The sequence below is a fragment of the Crocodylus siamensis genome, chromosome 15 (genome assembly GCF_052110815.1).
Source record: "Crocodylus siamensis isolate JL-2025a chromosome 15, ASM5211081v1, whole genome shotgun sequence".
NCBI lineage: Eukaryota > Metazoa > Chordata > Crocodylia > Crocodylidae > Crocodylus > Crocodylus siamensis.
In genome coordinates this window covers 42960182-42981483 of record NC_143409.1, presented here as the reverse complement: position 1 = coordinate 42981483, position 21302 = coordinate 42960182, and the positions used below count along the sequence as shown (strand labels likewise).

The 21302-nt window shown below is 46.6% G+C and overlaps 1 pseudogene; it reads left to right on the top strand.

Annotated features, from left to right (window-relative positions):
• Positions 1–15635, top strand: part of LOC149852485 (zona pellucida sperm-binding protein 3-like) — a 43890-nt pseudogene extending 28255 nt beyond the window's left edge.
• The last annotated feature ends 5667 nt before the right edge of the window (positions 15636–21302 follow it).

The following is a 21302-nucleotide window of genomic DNA, read 5'->3' as shown; positions in this document are numbered from 1 at the left end:
ATCCTGATGACTGGCTGAAGGGGTTGTTGTTTAATAATATCTGCAGATATGATTTTCAAGATCTTGCACTTCAATCCAGCCCTCTTCAAAAGCACTGAAGGGCACGACGCTGGAGAATGGAGTCCCCTGTTCATCTAGGTATTGTCTCAGTCACCCTTTGCTGAGGGAGTGCCCTGTAGAGGGTGCTGATGTTCAGACTACATGTGAAACAAGCCCTGCTCCTGATTCACACACTGTGACCCTTTTACACCACTGGCAGCATCCAAAGGCCTAAAATGAGCATAAATGAACTTCCCAATGAGCTAGGTGTGGTAAACTACATTAATGCTCACATTACAGCTCCTTTAAGACAGCCAGTGACAAAAAGGGACCTTGGGAGTTGTCTGCAAATGAAAGTTGCTTTTAACTAAGGTTGAGTATGACTTTGAAGTGAGGTAGCTATTTTTAAACAAGTCCACATGTGGACACTCATACTCTTGAATAATAAGGTGCAGATCAGTGCAGCATAAATGAGAACTAGGTCCCAAAAGTGAATAGAATATAATTGCCATATATACAGATGCCTCTTCATCTGATAACTGTGTCCCAGTATTGCCATGGGCAATAATAAGACCCAAAACCCGTTATGGGATCATTCCCACCACTGACGGATCGGGCTCTGGTTCCAGCTAGGTAAAGCTGGCTCTTTAGCTCATGCTTAGTTCTTTGGGTCCTTGGTTCAGTCCTCAGCCATCACATGGACAGCTCTAGCCACTGTGAGCAAAAAGCCACCAGTTCTTCAGCTCTATGTTGGGATAGCTGCTGCCGGACCCTCAGACTGCAGTAGTATACACCATTTTCAAGGCAGGCCAGTGTGTGGCCATGCTAAAACACCCCCACTGGAAATGGTATTGCTGTGCAAATCTGGATAAGGCAATTGGTCTCAATGGTTGGACCATGGAGGTGCTGTGGATGAGCTGCAATGGTGGCTACAAGGGGCGGGGGAGGGATGTGCTGGCTGACCTTCACTCCCTGAATGTGCCTGCTGCCTTGCTGCTCCATGTGTGCTGCCACTGGTATTGGAAGCAGCAGAGTCATGTTCACACAGCATTGGAAATGGGATTTATAACCTCTGCTGCAGCATAAATCCAACTAATCCAGGTTCAGTGCAGTGTGAACATAGTTCTGCAGTTTCTGGTGCTGGGGGTAGCGTGCACAGAGCATCCAAGTACAGGGAGTGTTTCTGAGGGAAAGAGGTGATCCATGGGGGAGGTGGGTCATGGGGCTGTGCAAAGGGCTGGTTGGGATAGAGAGAGCTCAAAAAAAGGGGCTGAAAGTAGGCAGTGGGAATCAAAACATTTACGTAAGGATGACCTTAAGGGCTTTAGCTGAGGTTCCCCTTAACCATTTAATCTCCTTAACCATGTATCCTCGAAACACCCCATTAGACAGAGAGTTCTTAATATTCTATGCTGTCTGTAGACAGACACCCAGAGGGACTAAAGCCCAAGTGGGAGGGACATCCCAAGGGACTAAGGACCAACACCCAGGAAAAAGCTTATCTGCTCAGTGATTACTTTGCGTGGTTTTCCAGCAACCCAAGGGGATCATCCTGCCTGACAGGATGCAGGACTACCAGGGTAAGAGCAATCACATGCTTGTAATTGGCAAAGATCTTCAGAGGGAAGATCTTGAGAGGCAGGACATCCACAAGTCATCTAGCCCACATCGGAATGCACCCAAGAGGGCTAAAAGAGTTGGCTGACATCATAGCACAAACTATGGGAAGGATATTTGAGAACTCGTGGCATTCAGGAGAGGTCCCAGAAGATTGGAAGAGGTGCCTATCTTCAAGAAAGGAAGGAAGGAAGACCCAGGGAACTATAGGCCAATCAGTTTGACCTCAATCCCTGGAAAGATCTTGGAAAAAATGATCAAAGAATCCATCAACAACAAGCTAACAGAAGGCAACATTCTGAGAGATAGCCAACATGGCTTTGTTGTGGGTAGGTCTTGCCTGACCAACCTCATTTCCTTCCATGACCAGGTGACACATCACCTGGACAAGGGAGAAGAGGTTGATGTCATATATTTGGATTTCAAAAAAGCCTTTGACTTGGTCTCCAATGATGTCTTCATGGTAAAATTGGGCAACTGCAGCCTCGGCAACCTTATGGTCTGATGTCTGGGGAACTGGCTCTGTAGTCAGACCCAAAGAGTGATAGCTGATGGTATTGAGTCAACATGGCACATGGTGACCAGTGGCATCTCTCAGGGCCCAGTACTTGGACCAGTACTTTTTAATATATTCATAAGTGATCTGGATATGGGTGTCAGAAGTGGACTGGCTAAGTTTGCAGATGACCTCAAATTATGGGGAAGTGTGGCCATGCTAAGGGATAGGCTGGCAATTCAGGCTGACCTGGACAGGCTCGCAAAGTGGGCAGATCAAAACCTGATGACACTCAACACGGAGAAATGTAAGGTGCTCCATCATGGGAGAAAACATCATTATACTTATAGGCTCAGCAGTGCTATATTCACTAGCACGACGACCGAAAGAGACTTGGGGGTCATGACTGATCAGAAGATGAACACGAGCCACCAACGTGATGGTAAAGCAAATACAACTCTGGCTTGCATATACTGATGTATCTCAAGCAAGACCCAAGAAGTCATTCTCCCACTTTACTTGGCCTTGAGGCTGGATCCAATTTTGGGCTCTGAACTTTTGAAAGGATGTGGAGAAGCTTGAGAGAGTCCAGAGGAAAGCCACGTGCATGCACCTACTTTGGATACCTTCAAGAAACACCTGGATGCTTATCTTGCTGGGGCCATCTGACCCCAGCTAACTTTCTGCCCTTTGTGCAGGGGGCTGGATCTGATGATTTGGGGAGGTCCCTTCCAACCCTAACGTCAGTGAAATCTAAGAGGTCTAACTCTGTCTTTAGATGGGTAAGTAACAGCTATGCAGCTCACATAGCTACAGTTCAGTCAGTATGCAGATTTTAGATGCCACAACCTCCCCCTGGAAGGCATATCTTTCATGCAAATCACAAAATGGAAGAGGAAGAGCTGTTGGCCTTCCCCCCTGCTTAGCTCAGTAATTGGGGAACTTGAGAGCGACAGGATTTACTGGCTAGCAGGGATCTGAACCTACATCTCTGGCTTCTCAGCAAACCACTCTAATATTCAGGTCATGGGACAGGCACTGCCCAGAGCTCATTCCACCCTTTCTCTTGAAGGAAACCCACTGGGCAGCCATGTGAGGAAGGTATGTAGGGCCAGGTGAGCAGGCCAGAGGGAGTATGGCTTAGTGAGGCAGGAGCTGCCTTAGAACAGTCGTGACCCTGGTTCTACTTTGGCTCCTGCCTCCTCTAGTGTTTCTGCATTTCAAACACGTGGGATAAAGAAGCTACACAGCTCTGGGCTAGTTTCTAATCAGTGGGAGTAGAGCCCCAGAGAACTCAGGGTTCCTCTCTTCTGGAGGAATCCATCTCACTGAGATTTGTAGCCTTTAACTTCCTCCTTCTGACTGCATACCACTTTCCTCTTTGGCAGACTAGAATATGGACCTTCACTCCTTGGGCAAGCGCCCTAACTACAAGGCTACTGGGCAAAAAGGGTGGCAGGCTGGCCTCCTCTCCCACCCCTTTCTGGGACTTGCACGGAGTTTATACACCTACTTGGAGAGGATTGCTACAGGTGGCTGGAGCAGATCCTTTGGAGCATGTTCAGAAGGACCCAGTGCATCCTATGGGATGGGTTGGCTGCAGAAGTAGGAGCTAAATCCCTTTGTAGGTGACTCCATATTCCAGTCATACTACCTTTTACTTTAGTACTACTTACTCACTTTTGGGTGGGGTGGGGGGTGTGAATTTGGACTTAAATGACTTGCTCAAGATCACACAGGAAATCTGGTAGATAATGGATTTAAACTCACATCCCTAGAGTCCTAGATAAGGGCTTAACCACCAAGCCACCCTTCCTTTCTAGAAGCCCTAGCAAATAGAAGTGCACCACCCAGGCACCTTACAGAATGAGGACTCCTGTAATGTTTCCATTACTGCACGCAGACAGGTCCTGAGCACTTAGCATTATTATTCTGTTTCATCAGAAGAGCCCCTGATGCCTCTGGCCAATTATGGCACGACACACAAGAAGGAACCATCCATCCATCCCTGCTTCCTCCCCACTCCGAGCATCTTTCTGAAGCAAGAGGTTTAATTAAGCGATAATATCATTGCACCTCTGTTCTATGAAGCTATAATCCAATTCTCAAGTGGATAAACTACAGGGCCAAAGGCAGAGTAGTTTATCACAACAAGGGAATTGGATTATTGCTGAGCAAAACAGAGGGCCAATGTTATTATCACCGTTAGAATTCCAGGGTGATCTGTCTCTTCATTTAGGCCTTCATTTGCTGCCAGGGTCAGGAAGAAAGATGCTTTATTCTTCATTAGGTGGCGGTAGAATGAAGGGTAGGGTGGGGATGAGGCCTTTCAGAGCCATGGGCTCAAGCAACCTAGCTCGGGTCTGAGTCAGACCAGTGTCCCAATCCAGCTGCCTTCACCGCTGCTGCCTCACTTCTCCCTGTGCCCACCTGTGGCATGAGTCCAGCTACTCAGCCCCAGTGCAGTTCCTCACACCCAGCCCTGGTGCGAGTACAAGTGAAGCCCCCCACTACCAGAATGCCACTGAAGCAGCATATAACCAAAGCCCCCTGGCTTCATAGTCTGGTCCAGTGGGTCAGCAGCCCACATCTGGCCTGTGGGTTGTGTGTTGACAACACGTACCTTAAAGGATGAACAAGATGATTCAGATTTCATATGATTCATTTGTATGCCAAATAGAAACACTGTTCCTAGATACCCATCTCTTTGAGGGTGTTCAAAGTCCAGATGTGGATCTGATGTCTTTCCAGTATTCTCACTGGCTGAGTTTATAGACCAGTGTGCATGGCTTATGGCTCCAGTTCAGCACCTGCATAGCAGATGGGGTTTAAACACATGTGCCAAAGCGGTGTTCTGATTAACATGTGCCCATGTATTGCCTTTGGGGACATTTCAGCTTGCCTCTGCTCCTGCTACAGCTTGAGTTTCCATAAATATATCACATTCACTGGTAGCAGAATCAGATACTGTGCAGAGCCTGCTTTTCCAGATAGTCTGTGTAGCTGGCTCATGACTCTCCCATCACAGCGTCAGTGCAAAGGACAATGTGCATTCCAGTTACTGTCCTCAGCCTGACTGCTAGCATAGTACCAATGGACAGGATTTATAGCAGGTCAGAGGTTTCTCTATGTTGTATTGGGTAGGGCAGGGAGTGTGTGTGTGGAGGGCGGGGTGGGGGCGGGCAGGGGAAGTGGAAAGACGGGGGACAGACTGGCTTTTTTTGACTGAGCTGTGTTAAGTAGCTCTTTGATATGTTGAAGTTTTTTTGCCTCCCTGCCTGCCATCTGACACCTCCAGGGAAGGAATTCTACCTCTCAACACATCAAAGAACTACTCAACACAGCTCACAAAGACACTCATGGACCCAAAGGGACAGACTTCCATCTTCAGCTCCCTCTTGTGCAAAAATGAAGTTTATTTTCTACCTATGGGGACTTCTTACCATCTTGTACCATCTACACTTTTTCCAGAGCCTGATGAAGGGACTTTGATTCTGAAAGCTTGCAGAAAAGGACAGTCTTCCAGTTGGTCTAATAAAAGGTATCATTTTGGAACCAAGAGTTCTAGTTTTTTGTATGTCTTTTTGTCTCAGACCAACATGGCTACAAAGTACACCTGTGAAAAATAAAACATTAGTGATGACTTGTGTAAATATCTGTCCATAAAAAATGTCCCCCAAGAAACACCAATGCAGGCACCTTTCTTGGATTTTCTTTGATTTTCTATGTCTAACATTTTTCAACTTGCTGTAAATCACTGCACACAGACCATGGGTAGTTTCTTAATGTAACTAATTTGCTCATTTACATTATATATGCCAGCCATTGACCAGTGGTGGAAGCAAATGACATGCAGGTAAATCCTTCTTTCAGAGATTCCAGCCAAAGTACCAGTTTCCAGTCACCTGGAAGCATTTCTGCCCTTAAGTCTGGTTTCAGTATGAGTATGAATGATTAAGATACGCCACAGACTTTTCTCCACAAAAGAAACTGAACGACATAAGTAACATCACTAAAATATTTCTTCAAAGAATGAATGCTACTTGCACGGTAAGACTTGAAAGATTACATGCAGCGTCATGAAAGCATTTTAGCTGTCGCATGATATAATGTGTCATCAACACAGCCAAGTATGTATAACTCACTGGTGAGTTTGTGTTACACATCCTCCTCTATGCTCAGTCTACTGCCAATAAGAATCTATCACAGCCTCAGTTGGAAGACTTTATCTTCAGCTCTAGCCTTATTGGCTAGTAGCTCCATAGGTCCCCAGTTCAACCCCTAAAATGTTGACCAAAATGGTGGCCATCACACATCTAATCAGAGTTCTCATATTAACAGAGACAGTCTTAAAATAGAGAAGGCTGAGGCTTCACCCAGAGGAGTCATCTGAGATTCACCTCTGGCTGGGAATCTGAGCATGAGATCCTTTAATTCAGCAAGGCAAAAGATGGAGGAAACATTTAGCAAATGCAGCAGGAAAACCCCATTAGATTTCAGGAAAGAGCATTTTGGAGAGCTAAGAAGACCAGGGTCTTATCCTGGGAAGTGCTAAGTACTGTCTACTATGGGCTGAACACCCTGAAATCCAATGACAGTGGATAGAAGAGTCGTCATCTGGTACTCTGCAAGATCAGTGTTTGGGAAAAAGAAATGTGAAAAGCCACCAGCACAGGACAAGCCTGCAGGAACCCAAAGGCAATGTGCAATTACAGTGCAACTGATAAAAGTGCCTTTGAAACAGAAGAGACACAAGCAACATATTGAGCTTCACAAGGGACACCTCAAAGATATATGCCAGGGATGGGTAACTGAACAAGTCAATTAGGGCTTGCAAGGAAAAAAATAAGGGGAGAGAAACCCAGGTGAATCCAAAAAGTTTTCTACAAATATAGCAAGGTATAATGAAGCACAAGAGAGAAGCAGCAGATCCATTAATAGTTGCAGAAGAGCATGTATCTAATGCCGAAGACTGGTTCTTTGAAAACGTGTTTTTGGAAGAGGAAGAAAAGAGGTTTCAAAAGTCAGGGAGTAAGGGAGATCCATGCTCTCCTGCTGAGAATTGGGGCTAGAAAGTGTGAAATCCACCCTTGTGCTGAGAGCTAGGAGAGATTCAGTTCCAGAGACACTAACTCCAGGGAACAAGCTGATGCAAAACCCAAGCACCCATAATCCCGAAGGCCTTACATGGGCACAGACAGTGTGTTACAATCCACCCATGAGAGAAAAGAGTCACTTCACGGGTTGTATTGGTGGGCTGTAACACCAGGAGCCAGCCATGAGGGGGAGACATGATCACAGGTAATGAGCCAGTATATTGCATTCATCCAGGTGTGAAGCTTCTGCTGTTGCTAGCATGCGCCTCGTTCTCATTGTACTTCTCCCCCGTATGAAATTTTTCAGTCATCCAGTCAGGGAATGGAAACAACCTTGTGTGATGGAAGTGGCCAATCAGACCTCCTAAATACGAGCAGTTACTAAGATGGTAAGCTTTTTGGAGAAGGCTCCCTCTTTGTATAGCACCCAGCACACTGTGGCCTTGTGCCATGACCGAGGCCCTTAAGGAAACCACATCATAAAAGGTAAAGAAGACAGAGCCATTTCCAAAGAAACCAGGGGTGAAAACATATGCTTCCAAACGCATTGAGCAAATTCCTAAGGGCCAGTAAGGTGCCTGGAGGAAGTCAGGCTAGTGGACAGCAGACAATCTGAAGAAAGAGCAAGCTTATGTCTTGATCCTGTGTCATCATCCACAGGATCCCAATGGCTTTATTGTTCCTATCAGCTGGTGTGAGATGTAGACTCCTTTGCAGGATCTGGGTCTAACTTTGCAGTGTCTGTTGCCCACGATAATCAGCTTGTCTGGGTCTAGTTAGAGAGGAATCTGCAGTCTCCTCATGATACGGTTAGGATGCAGACATGCAATGCATTTATTCCAGAGTAATTTCCTTTACTCTAGAAGTGGAGTGGGCACGTGACATGCAGCTTCACTCCAGGGAGAGTCAGTCTGATTTGGAGAAAAGTTACCCCTTGAAAAACCTGTAGTCACTTCACCATCTTATAAATTATATCAGCTTAAACCTGGAGTGCCCCTGGCTCTAGGTCAGTTCAATACAGGGCAGTTACTTGCTTGGCAGCTACAAGTGCATATTCCCCTGTCAACTTCTGGTAAGGCTATGTAAGAGCAGCCTATAGCCTGCTACTCTGGGATAAAGCAGCAAGCTGATATAAATTAGACCAGTATAAATATGACGTTTACCTGTACCTGAAGAGAGCTATTTCCTGCTACCACTCATTCTGGGGAGGGAACATTTCTTTTCTCTCCAGTCCATATTTCACTGGTAGGTCAGGGAGTGACTACTGAGCAGAGTAGGCACAGAGATGTCTGAGCTGCTCAGATAGCCACTGGGAAAGCAAGGCGCAGAGTGCAGTATTTGTATGCATGGAGTAAATTGTGTTGGGCCATTTGGGCTGCATTCTACCATCCTTCTTCTTGATTTATTTAAATACTTGACCAGAAAGCGCCTGAGCAGCTGAGCTATTCCGCGTTCCTAAAGAGATTTTAATGGCTTAAAAAGAAAAAGAAGGAAAAAAAAAAAAAAAACCCAAACAGAAAACCCTGGTGGTGTGAAGCCAAGGATAATAAAAATAACCAGAACATGTGTTTTATGGCTAGCCTGAAGGATACAGGCTACCTCCTGCCCTTGGAAGTACCAGTATCCCTAAGGCAGTATACACTCCCTTAAAGTCCCACCCTAGAGACTTCTACTTTGGGAAAGTCCTGGTTTCTCAATAGGGGGCTGACTGGCTCCTGTTTATATGAGTTGGAGCTGTGAACGCTCAGCATGAATAACCTGGATGGGGTTGCGCCTTCCTGTTTGGAGATGGTTTGGATGCCAGGTTTACTAGCAGGGTGGGTGAGACACTGCCACGTCCCCTGGCTGCAAGACTGGCAGGACGTGGCGTCTTCAGCTGGTAGTCTACCTCACTAGGAGCCAGGTAATAAATGGGAACTCCAGGGATGAGCCCAGGGAAGTTGGTGTGGGTTTCTGTTGACTTAGTGGGCCTTGAGTCATGACCTAAGAGTTGTTTGGGATGGAGTGAGACATGCCCATGGGAGGTATCCTCCATCAAGGTGCTGAGACTTGGCGTGGGGAGGATTTTTCTCTGTGGAGACCTCAGAAAGGGCCCTATGGTGTTTCACCTTCCCATGGAAACATTAATGAAATTTCCAGTGAGGACCCAGTAGACCTGATCAATATTTTTTGCTTTCACAGTCAGATGGAGCCTTATTGAACTCTTCCCCTTCTCTCTTCCTCTCCTCCTAGCTTTTCTGAGACCCTTCATCAACAACTGCCCCATTCTCCATCTTTACTGTCAGAAGCAAAGCTCCTTTGTCCCACTGAACAACATGGATTTAACTATCTCTGTGCTGATCTTGTTTGGTCTGAGTCTGCCTCACAGCCCTTTCACTGAAGCTGCCACCATACTTCTAGTTAAAATGCTTTTTCAATGAAAGTTTTTCAAGAAAAACTGAAAGTTTGAGCTTTCATCTAAGGAGAATCTACTGCAAAAACAGTTACTTTAAGATAATTTTGAAGGGGAAAGAAGGAATTTCATGAAACATGATGCTGATCCCCCTGAACATCTTTTGATTGCTGAACACATGAAAAAGGAAGCTGGCCAACTGCTTCAAAAATGTAAGTTCCCTGTTGATGAAAATTGAAAAATTTTGGGAGAAAAATTTTGATGGAAAGGAAAACTGTTTTTTGTTGAAACTTTTTATGGGAACAAAAACCATGTTTTAGCTAGCACTGTAGAGGGGGTCAGCCTTTCTTTTATCCAGCCCTATTTTCTTCTTTACCCATGGTGCAATATCTGATTATACTAACCATGCCACACTCTTCATCCACTTAGCATAGCTCTGTGGAACTGTGTATGTCCTCGAGCAGTGGCCCTCAACATTTTTAAACTTCAGACAACTCTAGATAGAATCGAGGCACTCCTCAGAAAATGTCAGCTCTTAGTTTTCATTGTTTTCTTGATTTAGTTAGTCCCAAGGATGCACCAATCATTGGGACACCTTTGGTGTGGCAACAGCTTTCCTTCATTCTTCCTGGTCTTTTGCAGTCCTTGTACAATCTGTCAGTTTTAATCCCATCCAGTCTTTGATGCTGGTGGTTCAGCTTGTCTTAGGTCTTCCTCTTCGTCTTCATCATATGTAGAAACCCACATGTAGAAAGGATCTCAAGGCATCCCAGGCCACCCAGATGAGAATAGCTAGAGAATCCATGGGACCTTTTCTGGTTGTACCTTTGTCATACTGACAGCTCCTGCTGGACATTCAGCTGTGGGTGCCAGATGCTATGGGTAGCTCTCCCACACTGATGTCCCATGGAGTCTAAATCTTCCCTTTGATCCTGGCACAGACTGATGTGAGCTCAGAGCAGCATCTCAGGTCGCTCAGTGTGCAATCTGAATGGATTTTGCTCGTCATCACTCAGGACAAAGACACAAGGGCATGATGCAATATGGTAATGTTGGTCAACCCTGTGAGAGGAAACAGGAGTAGAAGCCACACAAGGAACGGGCAGGGAGTGAAGAGTGATAACAGTTCCCTTAGAGGAGGATGGAAGGTCTGTGTGGCTTAGGTGGCACGGTGGGTTTCATGTCCCCTATTCCTGGTAGTAGTGCTGCTCCATATCTCCCTCAGTGTGTCAGTATAGACCGTGAGCTCTTGAGGGCCTTGTTCCATGTGCTCAGTCAGGCTTGGGGTATCTTGGTGTTGCTCCTTAACCTGAAACATGGCTCAGCTGATCTAAACTTTGGGAGGTCATGGGGCCTGAAGACCTTTCTTCCTGGGGCAAGCTAGGGTGAACTCAAATGAACCAGGGACACTAAGACTATAAATCCAACCTTCACTGACCAAAAAAAATGGCTTTTCTAATCCCAGTGGAAACCAGGCCTGTTCCTTCTCCCCTCTAGCCCATGCCCTCTCCCTGTTGTTCCCCATTTGCTATTTCTCATGTGGACGGGCATGCGCAAGCATGTGTATGCATATGTGAGAGCCAGCACTGGCTTTGTAAACACTGTTTCATTGCAGCAGAATCTGAAATGAGAACGAGCCTGTAGGCAGCAAGATACCGAGGGAGCTGCAAGAATGCTTTGCACATGTGAAGGCACGCACCAGCTCCTCCGTATCAGTCCCTGACGACAGCCAGTGTTATCAAGAAGATGGAGTGCAAGTGATGGGTCAAAGGCAGATTGCTGCTCAAGGCTGATAGCAGTCCAGCTGTTGCTTGAGTTGGTGCAGTGCACAGGATGGGGTAGGGGTGGAAATCTCCATTAGGGGATGGAGAAGGATGCCTTTTACCTGCTTTGGTTGGAGGGAGAATCTAGATTAATGAAGTCTGATCCAAAGCAGCAGATCTCCAGCGTATCGCGGGCCCCAAAAGTATGTGTAATAAATGCTAGGTGTCCACCTCTCATCAACTTGCTTGAAGAAAACCCAGCCTGCAGCTGACATCAGCAATGGCAAAGCTCTTCTTGACATCGGGGGAATGGATCTGCAATGTACCTCTCAGTGTCAGACAGCTCAGTGGTTATGTGCTTCCTTGAGTTATGTTCCAGCTATTTTCTGATCTTGCTGCTCTATCTTGGGAGTGATAAGTGGATTCCTTTGGTGCTAAGCTCAGGTGGCACTCCAACCATCCCTCCATCCTTCCTCCTCTCTGTCCCTTACCTCCTGTGGCCTCATCAAAGCATGCCAGCACCTGGGAGTGTCCTCAGATCCTAAGCTGCACCTGAGCTCTGTCCTGAGGATAACTGGGACAGAGGTGGGTAACTCTGCAGTTCTTGGATCGTGGAGTGAAGAGGGCTCATTTCACCCCTGATTACAGTCAGATGGATTTTAAAGCCCATTCATGAAGACTGAGGTTTGCTGTAGCATAGTCTGCTCTGTCTAGCTCTGCCCCACTCAGAGACTTTTATCCAGCCCGAAGCACCAGGGAGACTGGGAGAGGCAGGTGTATGGTCACTTAGTGCCACCTGGAAGGGTGAGGAAGGGTCTCAGTAGCCATTTCATTATCTTCAGAGGACAGCTGCTTCCCATTTTCATAGCAGTGAACTCAGACTTGGTCCCACTGGCTCAGGTGTCCAGGCCATCTAGAGCCTCCTTTGCTACCAAAGTGCCAACCCCATGTTCACTTCCAGTAGAGGGTAGAGTTCTGGTCTAAGCCCCAGACAGCAGGTTTGTCTGCAGTGCTCCTACCGTACTAGACATGAGCAGTTCACTTATTCCATCTGCCCAACCAGAGCTAACTGGTTGGCCCATTTATGAAGACAACTCCCAAGTGCAAGGGCTTCAGGAAATCCTTGAACATCCACCACTGTTGTCAGGCCATCACCTCCATCAGCACCACATCCACCACCATTACCACCAGAGGAGACATGGGTGTGGCCCTGCTCCTGCTAACATTATTTAACATATGTACTGCAGATCCTAGGGAAAACAACCTTCCAAAGCATGCATCGATGCAGCTCGTAATGTATGTCAGTCTGTTGTCGTTAGATATGGATTTCAACCTACTTAATTCTCTGGAAAAACCATCAATGTGTCTGTTAAATGATCCACTTGTATCTAATTTTTAAAAACATCTAAAGTATTTGGGGGGCATTTCCCCATTGCCCGTCATCTTTTCAGTCTCTCACATCCATGCTATGCAGGTGGAAAACAGTAATCAGAAAGCCAGTGGTTTGTACCCTGATGTGCTGGTGCGTACAACAGCTAGAGCAGTCTGTCTCTTGAAGCTGCCTGACAATAGCTCGCAATCATGTAAGAATTGTCTTGATACAGTTTTGCTACAGGCAGGGTGAGCTCAGAGAGTAAATGTCTGCTTGTCTGAGCTGCTTGGGTAATGCTTCCATGGGAGCTTCCTTTGCAGTGGATGCCAGACTAGTAACAACCCATGTTAAACAGCAGTGGCATATCAGGCCTTTTCCTTTTACAGCTGATTGTGAGATCTTTAAATGGAATTCCAACTAAATATTTTTTCATTTCAGCCTGGCTTTAACAAATGCTGCTGCTTGTCCTTTAGATGGACAGTGTGAAGGGGCAGATGAGGCAAAGGATCCTTGGGGCTGCAGAACTAGACAAGCATGGATGGTACTGGCTGGGGAACATACCTGAAAAAAGGCCAGGCCCACTCCTGGTGACTAGAAGAACTAGGCAAAATTCTGGCTCTGTGGGTGGACTGTAGCTGGGGAGATAGCCAAAGAGTCTCTTGGGTGGCAAAAGGGGCAAGAGTCATAATGGCCTTATGTTGTGGGGAGCAAGGACAACGGAAGGCCTCATATAGGTTTTGTGGGAAGAACTAAAGGGTATGAGGATAGGAAGCAGGTGCTCTGGGAGGTGGACAGGTAGGAAGGGGGCAGAACAATTGACTTCATGATCTGCTTGTGCAGGAAAGTATATGATGTGGTGGCCCGTGGTAGTAGGGGACTGGACCTAATGATCCAAAAGATCTCTTCCAGTCCAAGGTTTCTGTGACTGCTGCAGTTCGGGAGGCTCTGTGGACCCACAGACTCTACTCAATGTGGAGTTGACTTGCCTCAGTTCTCCCCAGAGGAACTGAAGTCTCCTATGATATAACTAAGCAGGCAGGTCTTCCTGGTGGAGTCCTGTTTTCTCTCTGTAGACATTAAGAACCCCACCACGGAGCCCCTGGAATAGCTACAGGCCCTGATGCCCTGGAAAAATAAAGGACACCTGAGGGAGCCATTCTGGGGAGCAGAGTGACTGAAACTCCCACAAAGGCAGGGCTGTCTAGACATCTGTCCACAGCTGGGCAGCTCTGAAGGCCAGAGGTTGCATCTGGGGCAGGGCCAAGGTGAATGCTCCCAGGAACTTCCTGGAGCAGGAGAATTGTGGGAACACTGTTGTGGCTATCCCTGCATGGCGGGCATCAAGAAGTCAAGGTCTTCTTCATCCTGGAAACATTGTGGCCCTGAGGGTCCCATGGTGCTTTTTCACCCTGGGGTATTGACCTTCTCTATACTGTACTTTTTGTGTGCACTGGGTCACTCGGATGTCTCTCGCCATCCCAGAAGAGGGTACATTTCCCCGGGGTTGTAGGTCTTCAGCCAAAGGAGCCTTTTGAGGGCCTTTGGGCTATCAGTCACTCTGCCTGTAGTGGACAATGTCCCAATTCTCCTTAGGTCTAGTGAAGTCAAGACGGTGGGTGCCCAGATGGCATAAATCTGCCCAGCTCCATGGAGCCAGTCAGGTCATATGTCAGTGCGTCTCAGCTGAAGCCAGTACTTTATTGCAGATGGAATACCAAGTGGAGTGAGGATACACCTACATGTACCCAATGTTCCCAGGGAAAGGTGTCCTTGGGCATGCCCTGCTCACCTGCTCCTTGCAACCCTACAATCCCAGGTAAATGTACCCCGGGGTCCCCCAAACCTGGAAATGCAGTGGTAAGGCCACTCCAGGGCCATGCCACACAAATACTCTACAGCCTCCCAAAGAAAAGGTCCTGAGAGCAATCCAGAGGGAGGGGAAGGCCTTCGAGTGGCTTCACAGCATCATGCCTAGGTTTTCCATGTGCCAGCCATGTGCAATCAGGAGTCGTGCAACTGACCCGATCTTATTCTCACTGAAATATCAAAGATCCAATTTAGGAGAGGATGTTTTCCCTTCACCACTTGATGGACCTTTAAGAACTAGCTAACTAGCTAACAACCCCCCCTCCCCCCCCAACAAACTCCACTACTTTGCTGGATTGCAGTTTCCAAATGTAAAGAAAAAAAGTCTAAGAATACAGTAAACGGAATAAATATTTCATCAGCTGTCGGCTTTTCAAAAGGAGTGAGATGAGTAACCTAATTCAATCAAAGCCCAGGCTTTGAACTGCTGCCTCGTTTTTAATAAATATGTTTTTTAAAAATGTTAAATGAAAGAAAGGAACATCTGTAAGAAAAGAAAGAGGACATTTGTTTTTGAATGTCTGTGCCAGAGTGGAGCGCGCGTCTCTGCGTCTCTGCGTTGTGGTGATAACTCGGGGTTTTGTCATGCAGGGAGGGGAGTGGGTAGCAAGCGGCAAGTAGGGGGAGGGAAGTCCTTGCAAGTGCTTGCAATTTCTCTTTATTCATTCTGTTTTCCCCCAGGACATGCAGTGCCTGAAGATTTGGAGAAGGATGGACGCATCTGGGGCTGGTCGCCATTGGAAACGGGGTGCAGGATGTGATGAGCCATTGGTCTGATCAGCTATGGCAGTCCGAAGGCTTTGACATAGAAAGGGCCTGCTTGTAAACAGGAGGAAAGCTAATGCATGGAGAGACCTCTTAATATTCCCCTGGGGGATCTGGCCATTGGGTGACCTTCTCATGGTCCTTTAGGACAGCTCTGTGTTTACTCTCGGCGCTAATGTTTTACGAACACCTCCTCCCCTTCCCCTTTGTGATAAAATGGAAATGTGCATAGGACTTTGTCTGTTTATATTGATATATTTTGAGGAAAGGGGGTCACTGATTAACTGAAAAATATTCATTTATCACAATCCCCGACCACATAAACAAGAGTGAGCTTGTAAAAGTAAACGGTGTTCAATAAAAAAACAAAAAAATCCTAACTTTCCACCAATAATTTGGATAAAATTGACATTTCTTTCCCCCTCTCTCCCTACCCTTCTTTTCCCCTAGGAAATAAAATTCTGTTGTATCTTTGTTCTTAGCAAAGCACTAATAATCTGAGGAAAATACATAGATGCAGCTGAGTTTTGAACAGGCAGGCTTGTTCGCTCCACTGCAACCCAACCTCATCCACTCTGCTTGGTGAAGTTTGAGTGGTTTCTGCAATCGAAAGTGGAATGCCCTACTGGAGGGCTTCCCAGCTATGTAAAGGGATGCTATCCCATAGACGTACCCTGCAAGTATATTTCCTAATGTCACACAAAATGTTCCCATCGCTGGACAGCTGGGAGAGAGAAGCTAGCTCAAGGTGCAAGTTGAAGCCTGAGGCCTGTCAAGCTTGGTTGTAGAGCCTGGGTTGCAGCTTGAAGGAGCCAAGGTTGGGTTATAATGAGAGGGATTTTTCTAGCTTGGAATCACGTCTCTTCCTTAGTACTATGTCACCTTTGGGGCTATTTCAATGCCTGGTGGATGCCTTTGGGCTGCAAGGAAGGGCCCAAGGTAACAGGGAGAAGGGTTAGACATTGGTTTAGTGGGGATTCACAGGACTGGCTGCCCAGGGAGCCAACCTGATGTCTCTGTGAGAAGATGGAAGTCAGGGGAGGGGGAAGAGGAGGGAATCTGGAGTGACAATGAATGAATGAACCTTGCAGCTTATCAATTCAGAGTACAGTATGTGATGGAGAGGGGAAGCATGGCTGTGCAACCATGTTCCCCCTTTGTGGCATGGATGGAGTGAAGGGTGCCTGGATATAATGTCCATGGGTGAATCCAAACTGGTACATGGGGGGCGTTATTCAGAGGTTGCTTGCATTGTTTTTGCAATGCTGGAGGCATGGTGCCCTCTGGGAGCAGGTAATTGCTGGACTCTCAGCTCTCTCTGGTGGCAGGTAATGGTAATGCCCCTGTGTTCCTGGTGTCTCAGCTGTGTTTGATGGATGTCCGTGCCTGGTTGGAGCCATTATGTCTTTTATTTCTTCTCCATTGCACCGATTTCAGAGCGTGTATAACTGAAGCTTTTGAAGGTGATGTTGGCATTTACTCTCTTCCAGCCCTGGGGGTGCGTGTGAGTGGTTGGATCAAAGAAATGATTCAAGAAATCCCCACCCAGAAGAAGCGTGGAGCCCCGCACACCTGCCTCTACTTGGATGGGGCTGTCATCTTACTGCACAGCAGGTCCATGCTAAGAGATGGCAGGGACTGAGAAATACATAAACAATCAACTCATAACTCAGCCCCTTCCTTCCCCCAAGTGCCGGTCCCTTTGCACTCAAATCCTTCCATTGCCTTTGCTGTCACAACTGCGGTCCAGGCACCAGCTGAGCAGACCCTGTGGGCTCTGCCAGGTCCTGCTCACCCGACCTGCACTCCAGATTGTGATGCTCTTTGATTCCTTTGACTTTCCTTCTCCTTCTCATCTCTGCCCATGTGACTATCCTGCAGCCCTGCTTGGTACAAGCAGAGTGAAAGGGGAAGAAGGGAGGGGAAGGTGGGGACTGGAGTCTCACTGAAGAATTTCCCTTGCTTTCCCCAAAGCAGCAAGGTGGCCAACACCTCTCGCCTGCATCCCCTCTACCCCCTAAAAGAAGCATCTAGTTCCTTCCCCTACCAATTAGCCAATGCAAAGAAAAGAGGGAGTCTGATATGAAACATGCTGCCTTGGTCAACATCAGGAACTGAACCAGCAACTTGAAAGACCAAATCACTTATGAAACCACCAGCTTCTTTACTGGCTAGCATACAAGACCCAGATCGACTGCTAGCTAAGGCAAGGAGCAAGACACAGCACACACCCAGCCTGCGGGTCACCCTTGCACTCTATTCTCAGTTTAGCACTGTGCATCTCAGTGGCTGTGAGGATGTGATCACCAGGGCTCCTGGTTTTCTCTGATTAAAAAAAATCCCCAATTTTCAGGTGAAAAAAAGTAACCCAAAATCCACATGTTTTCTGTGATTAAAATGAAACCCCTCTCTCTATATATATCTATATATTAGTGGCATTTCATTTTAATCATGGAAAAATGTGGATTTGGGGTTACTTTTTTTTAACCTGAAAATTGTTGGTGGTGGTGGGGTGTTTATCGGAGAAAACCAGGATCTCTGGTGATCGCAACCCTCAGAGCCCTAATCCTGAAGACCAAAGCAGGTGGCTTTGAAGACCAAGATACATTTGCTGATGTGCTTCCATGCCAGACAGGAACGTAAACTATTTAATTAAAATATCCCTCGTTTCCTATAACTTCCCATGAAAGGAATTTGTTTCAGAGCCTTGGCAGGAGAATTTCCCCCAGGGCTGATAAGGAGGCTCCTGTCTCTGTGGGAAGTCACATTATTCTCTCTGCTTTGTTCCGTGGGTGTTGGGTTTTGTGTGTGTACGTTTCCTTCTGTAAGGGGAGAATTAATCTGTTGGGACAGGAGATGAATATGGAGGGTCCTTTATTATTGTGCCTTCCCATTGAAAATAGCCCCCAATGTTAAAAACTGACCACGCTACAAAGGAGAAATCAGAAGGCTGGACACAGTGTGAACAGGGCATGTGCAAGTTGAATCAAATACAGGAGAACACTGAGCCACGAGTGTGCTAAATCAAACCCCGCTCCTAGCCTCTTAGTCTACAGAGCCCTTGATGCACGGTTAAGCCTCATGGGTTTCCAATACACTAGTGTACCTCGGGAAGGCGGGGAGAGGGGTGGAAGATTGGGGCAGCATCTCCAGGCACTGCTTTTAGGGGAAGAGCTACAAAGAAAGCCATTGCCACAGCTGGTCGCTGGCCATGCAGCCAGGGTTGAACACAGGCATGGGCGAACTGGGCAGCCACGCAGGGGCTGGCCAGAAAGGGGGCCCAAAAATGGTAATTTTTATTATTATCATTATCTCTGGTGAAGTGGAGGCAATACTAAAAGTTCACTGGGGGCCGCCAGGAGTCTAGGTATGGTGCTGCACGTAGCCACTGCTGGCAATGCAGTCGTGGGCACTGCCCCATGCAGGGAAGTTGCCCTGTTATGCCTCTGTCCCAATGGAAATGTTCACTTGGGAAATGGCCAATTCAGTGGGAGAAAGACATGGCTGAACTGCAGAGTTCACAGGAGAGCAAGGAAAAAAAAGACATATGAGAAATGGTTGGAAGAACTGGGGTTGGTTAGTTTGATTAAGAGAAGACTGGGGGGGGAATTGATGACAGTCATCAAATACAAAAAGATTTTTATAAATAGGATGACAAACAAGTGTTCTTTGTGTCTAAAAGGGGTAGGAAAACAAGTAATGGCCCTAAATTGCAACACGAGATGTTTGGGTTATATATTAGGAAGATATATCTAACTATGAAGGTAGTTAAGCACTGGCACAGATTACCTGGAAAGAAAGCAGCACAAACTTTATTAAAATATTGCACATCTGTGAGTCAACAAACTCAACCCACATAACACTCTCATCTCATCATCAGACCCTCTGGACTTTTGATTTATCCTGTCTTATTATACAAGGAAAATAGGATGTGCCCTTGCATTGAATAGCAACCATTTTAAACCTGAGAGAAGGAAATGCTTTCTCACAGGGAGTGTGCAGAACAACGATGCCTCCAAGAAGAAGAATTTAGCAGGAGTCAAAAAAGGATTGGGTCACTGTCAGTGGTATTACAAGCTTTCAGAGCTACAGTAGTAAAATACTAATGTCCTAAAGTTCTGCAATGGAGATAAACTCTCACTTCATGTACAAATCCATCCCTAATTTCTAGGAGCTGGGAAGAAACTTTCTCTATGTTCACCCACCCTGGGAAACTTCAAAGAGTGTCTTGACGCCCACCTTGCTGGGGTCATCTGATCCCAGCAGTCTTTCCTGCCTAAGTGCAGTGGGGCTGCACCCGATGATCTTGTAAGGTCCCTTGCAGCCCCTAACATCTATGAATCTATGAATCACCTTCATTTTGGAGGTATCCAAGTGCCTAACTCCACAGAGAGTTTAGGGAAGTGCCTCCCTTGGGAGTTAGGTATCCAAATCCCTTTGAGAATCTGGGACTCTGGCATTAGCCAGGAAACAGAGCACTGGATTAAAGTACCTCAGCTCTGACTGGATCAGGCAATTACTCATAGATTGAAACATAAAGGTTACAGATCAAAGCAAAATTCTAATTGCACGCTTTGGGGAGATGACCTTTCCAGTTAAATACAGCATGACCCAGATTTCCTCTGATGATCTAGCATGCTCCAATTCTTCACACATTCTGAGTCTCCATGTTACCAGCACGGGGACTTCTTGTACATGTAATAAAATCTAATGCACCTAAGTAATTCTATTGAATAGGTCCCTGCTATCACAATACTGGATCCCACAGACTCCTGTTAGCTACCAGAAAGGTATTTTAATTCCAGAAACCATTAGGCCAGCTCATTAATTCTAACTTGCCTTCAGACTCTTAATTACTTTGCACCAAACACAATGGGTGACAACTAATGTGAAACATAGCATAAGGCTCTTTTTAATATGGACACAATGAAGTGGACCGAGAGAGCGCACAGGCTCTTCAAGTCTCATCACACTTGCAGTCAACACTGAACCAGACTAGGTTTTCACCCCTGCATCCAAGGTCTTGTTTTCTATAGTATGATTGCTGCTTCCCTGAGCTCTGGGGCCCTTCATAAAGCAAGATCATCAACCTCTTCAGGCCACCATCTACTGCACTAAATCACTCTATCACATAACCTAAGAAAATAGCTTGCTTAGCGATAGCAATAGTAGCCTGTTATCCTTTTTGTTCACCAACCAGTACTTGAGAAGTGCATTCAGAGAGAGTTTTCCTGATTAACATTTTAATGCCAGGAGCTCTGCTAAGACTCATCCCCTCAATGGTGGGTTAAATCTACTATGTCTCTCAGCTGGCACCCAGCCAGGTCCCACAGCGGCCAAGGCTCCTTTCTGTAATTCTTCTTGTGGGGAAGAGGGGAAATGGGGACATCATATGAAAAAGCCACAGAGCGCGAGAGAACAGCACCCGAGCATGATATTGCTTGAGTGAGCTCTCTCATGGAGAGCGGACTGTGAGGAGAGGTGCCAGCCAACACTCCCATTACGGGGGATCGGAGAAGCTACATATATCTGTCACTCCGCATGGAGAGCTACACAGTGCCTATATAATGTGCGCGCAGCCAGCCGCGGGATTGTGGAGAGGCTGTAATGACTTTTTCTAAACAGTGCACTTCAATGCAAATAGCTCCATGCATAATTTAAGCTCCTTGTCGCTTACACTGAATAATTATCTCTGCTTCTGTGAATAGGAGACAGGGAGGGATTTTCTTTTTTGGTTGTGGTTTTTGGTCCTGGAAAGGAGGCACTGAGGCTGAGATTTTCCAAGCAGCCAAAGGGAGCTAGGCTCCTGAATCCCATTGAAATCCACTGAGAGGCAGACGCTTCACACTCTCAGGCTTGGTTGAAAATCTCTGCCTAACTTCTGTTAGCTACCACC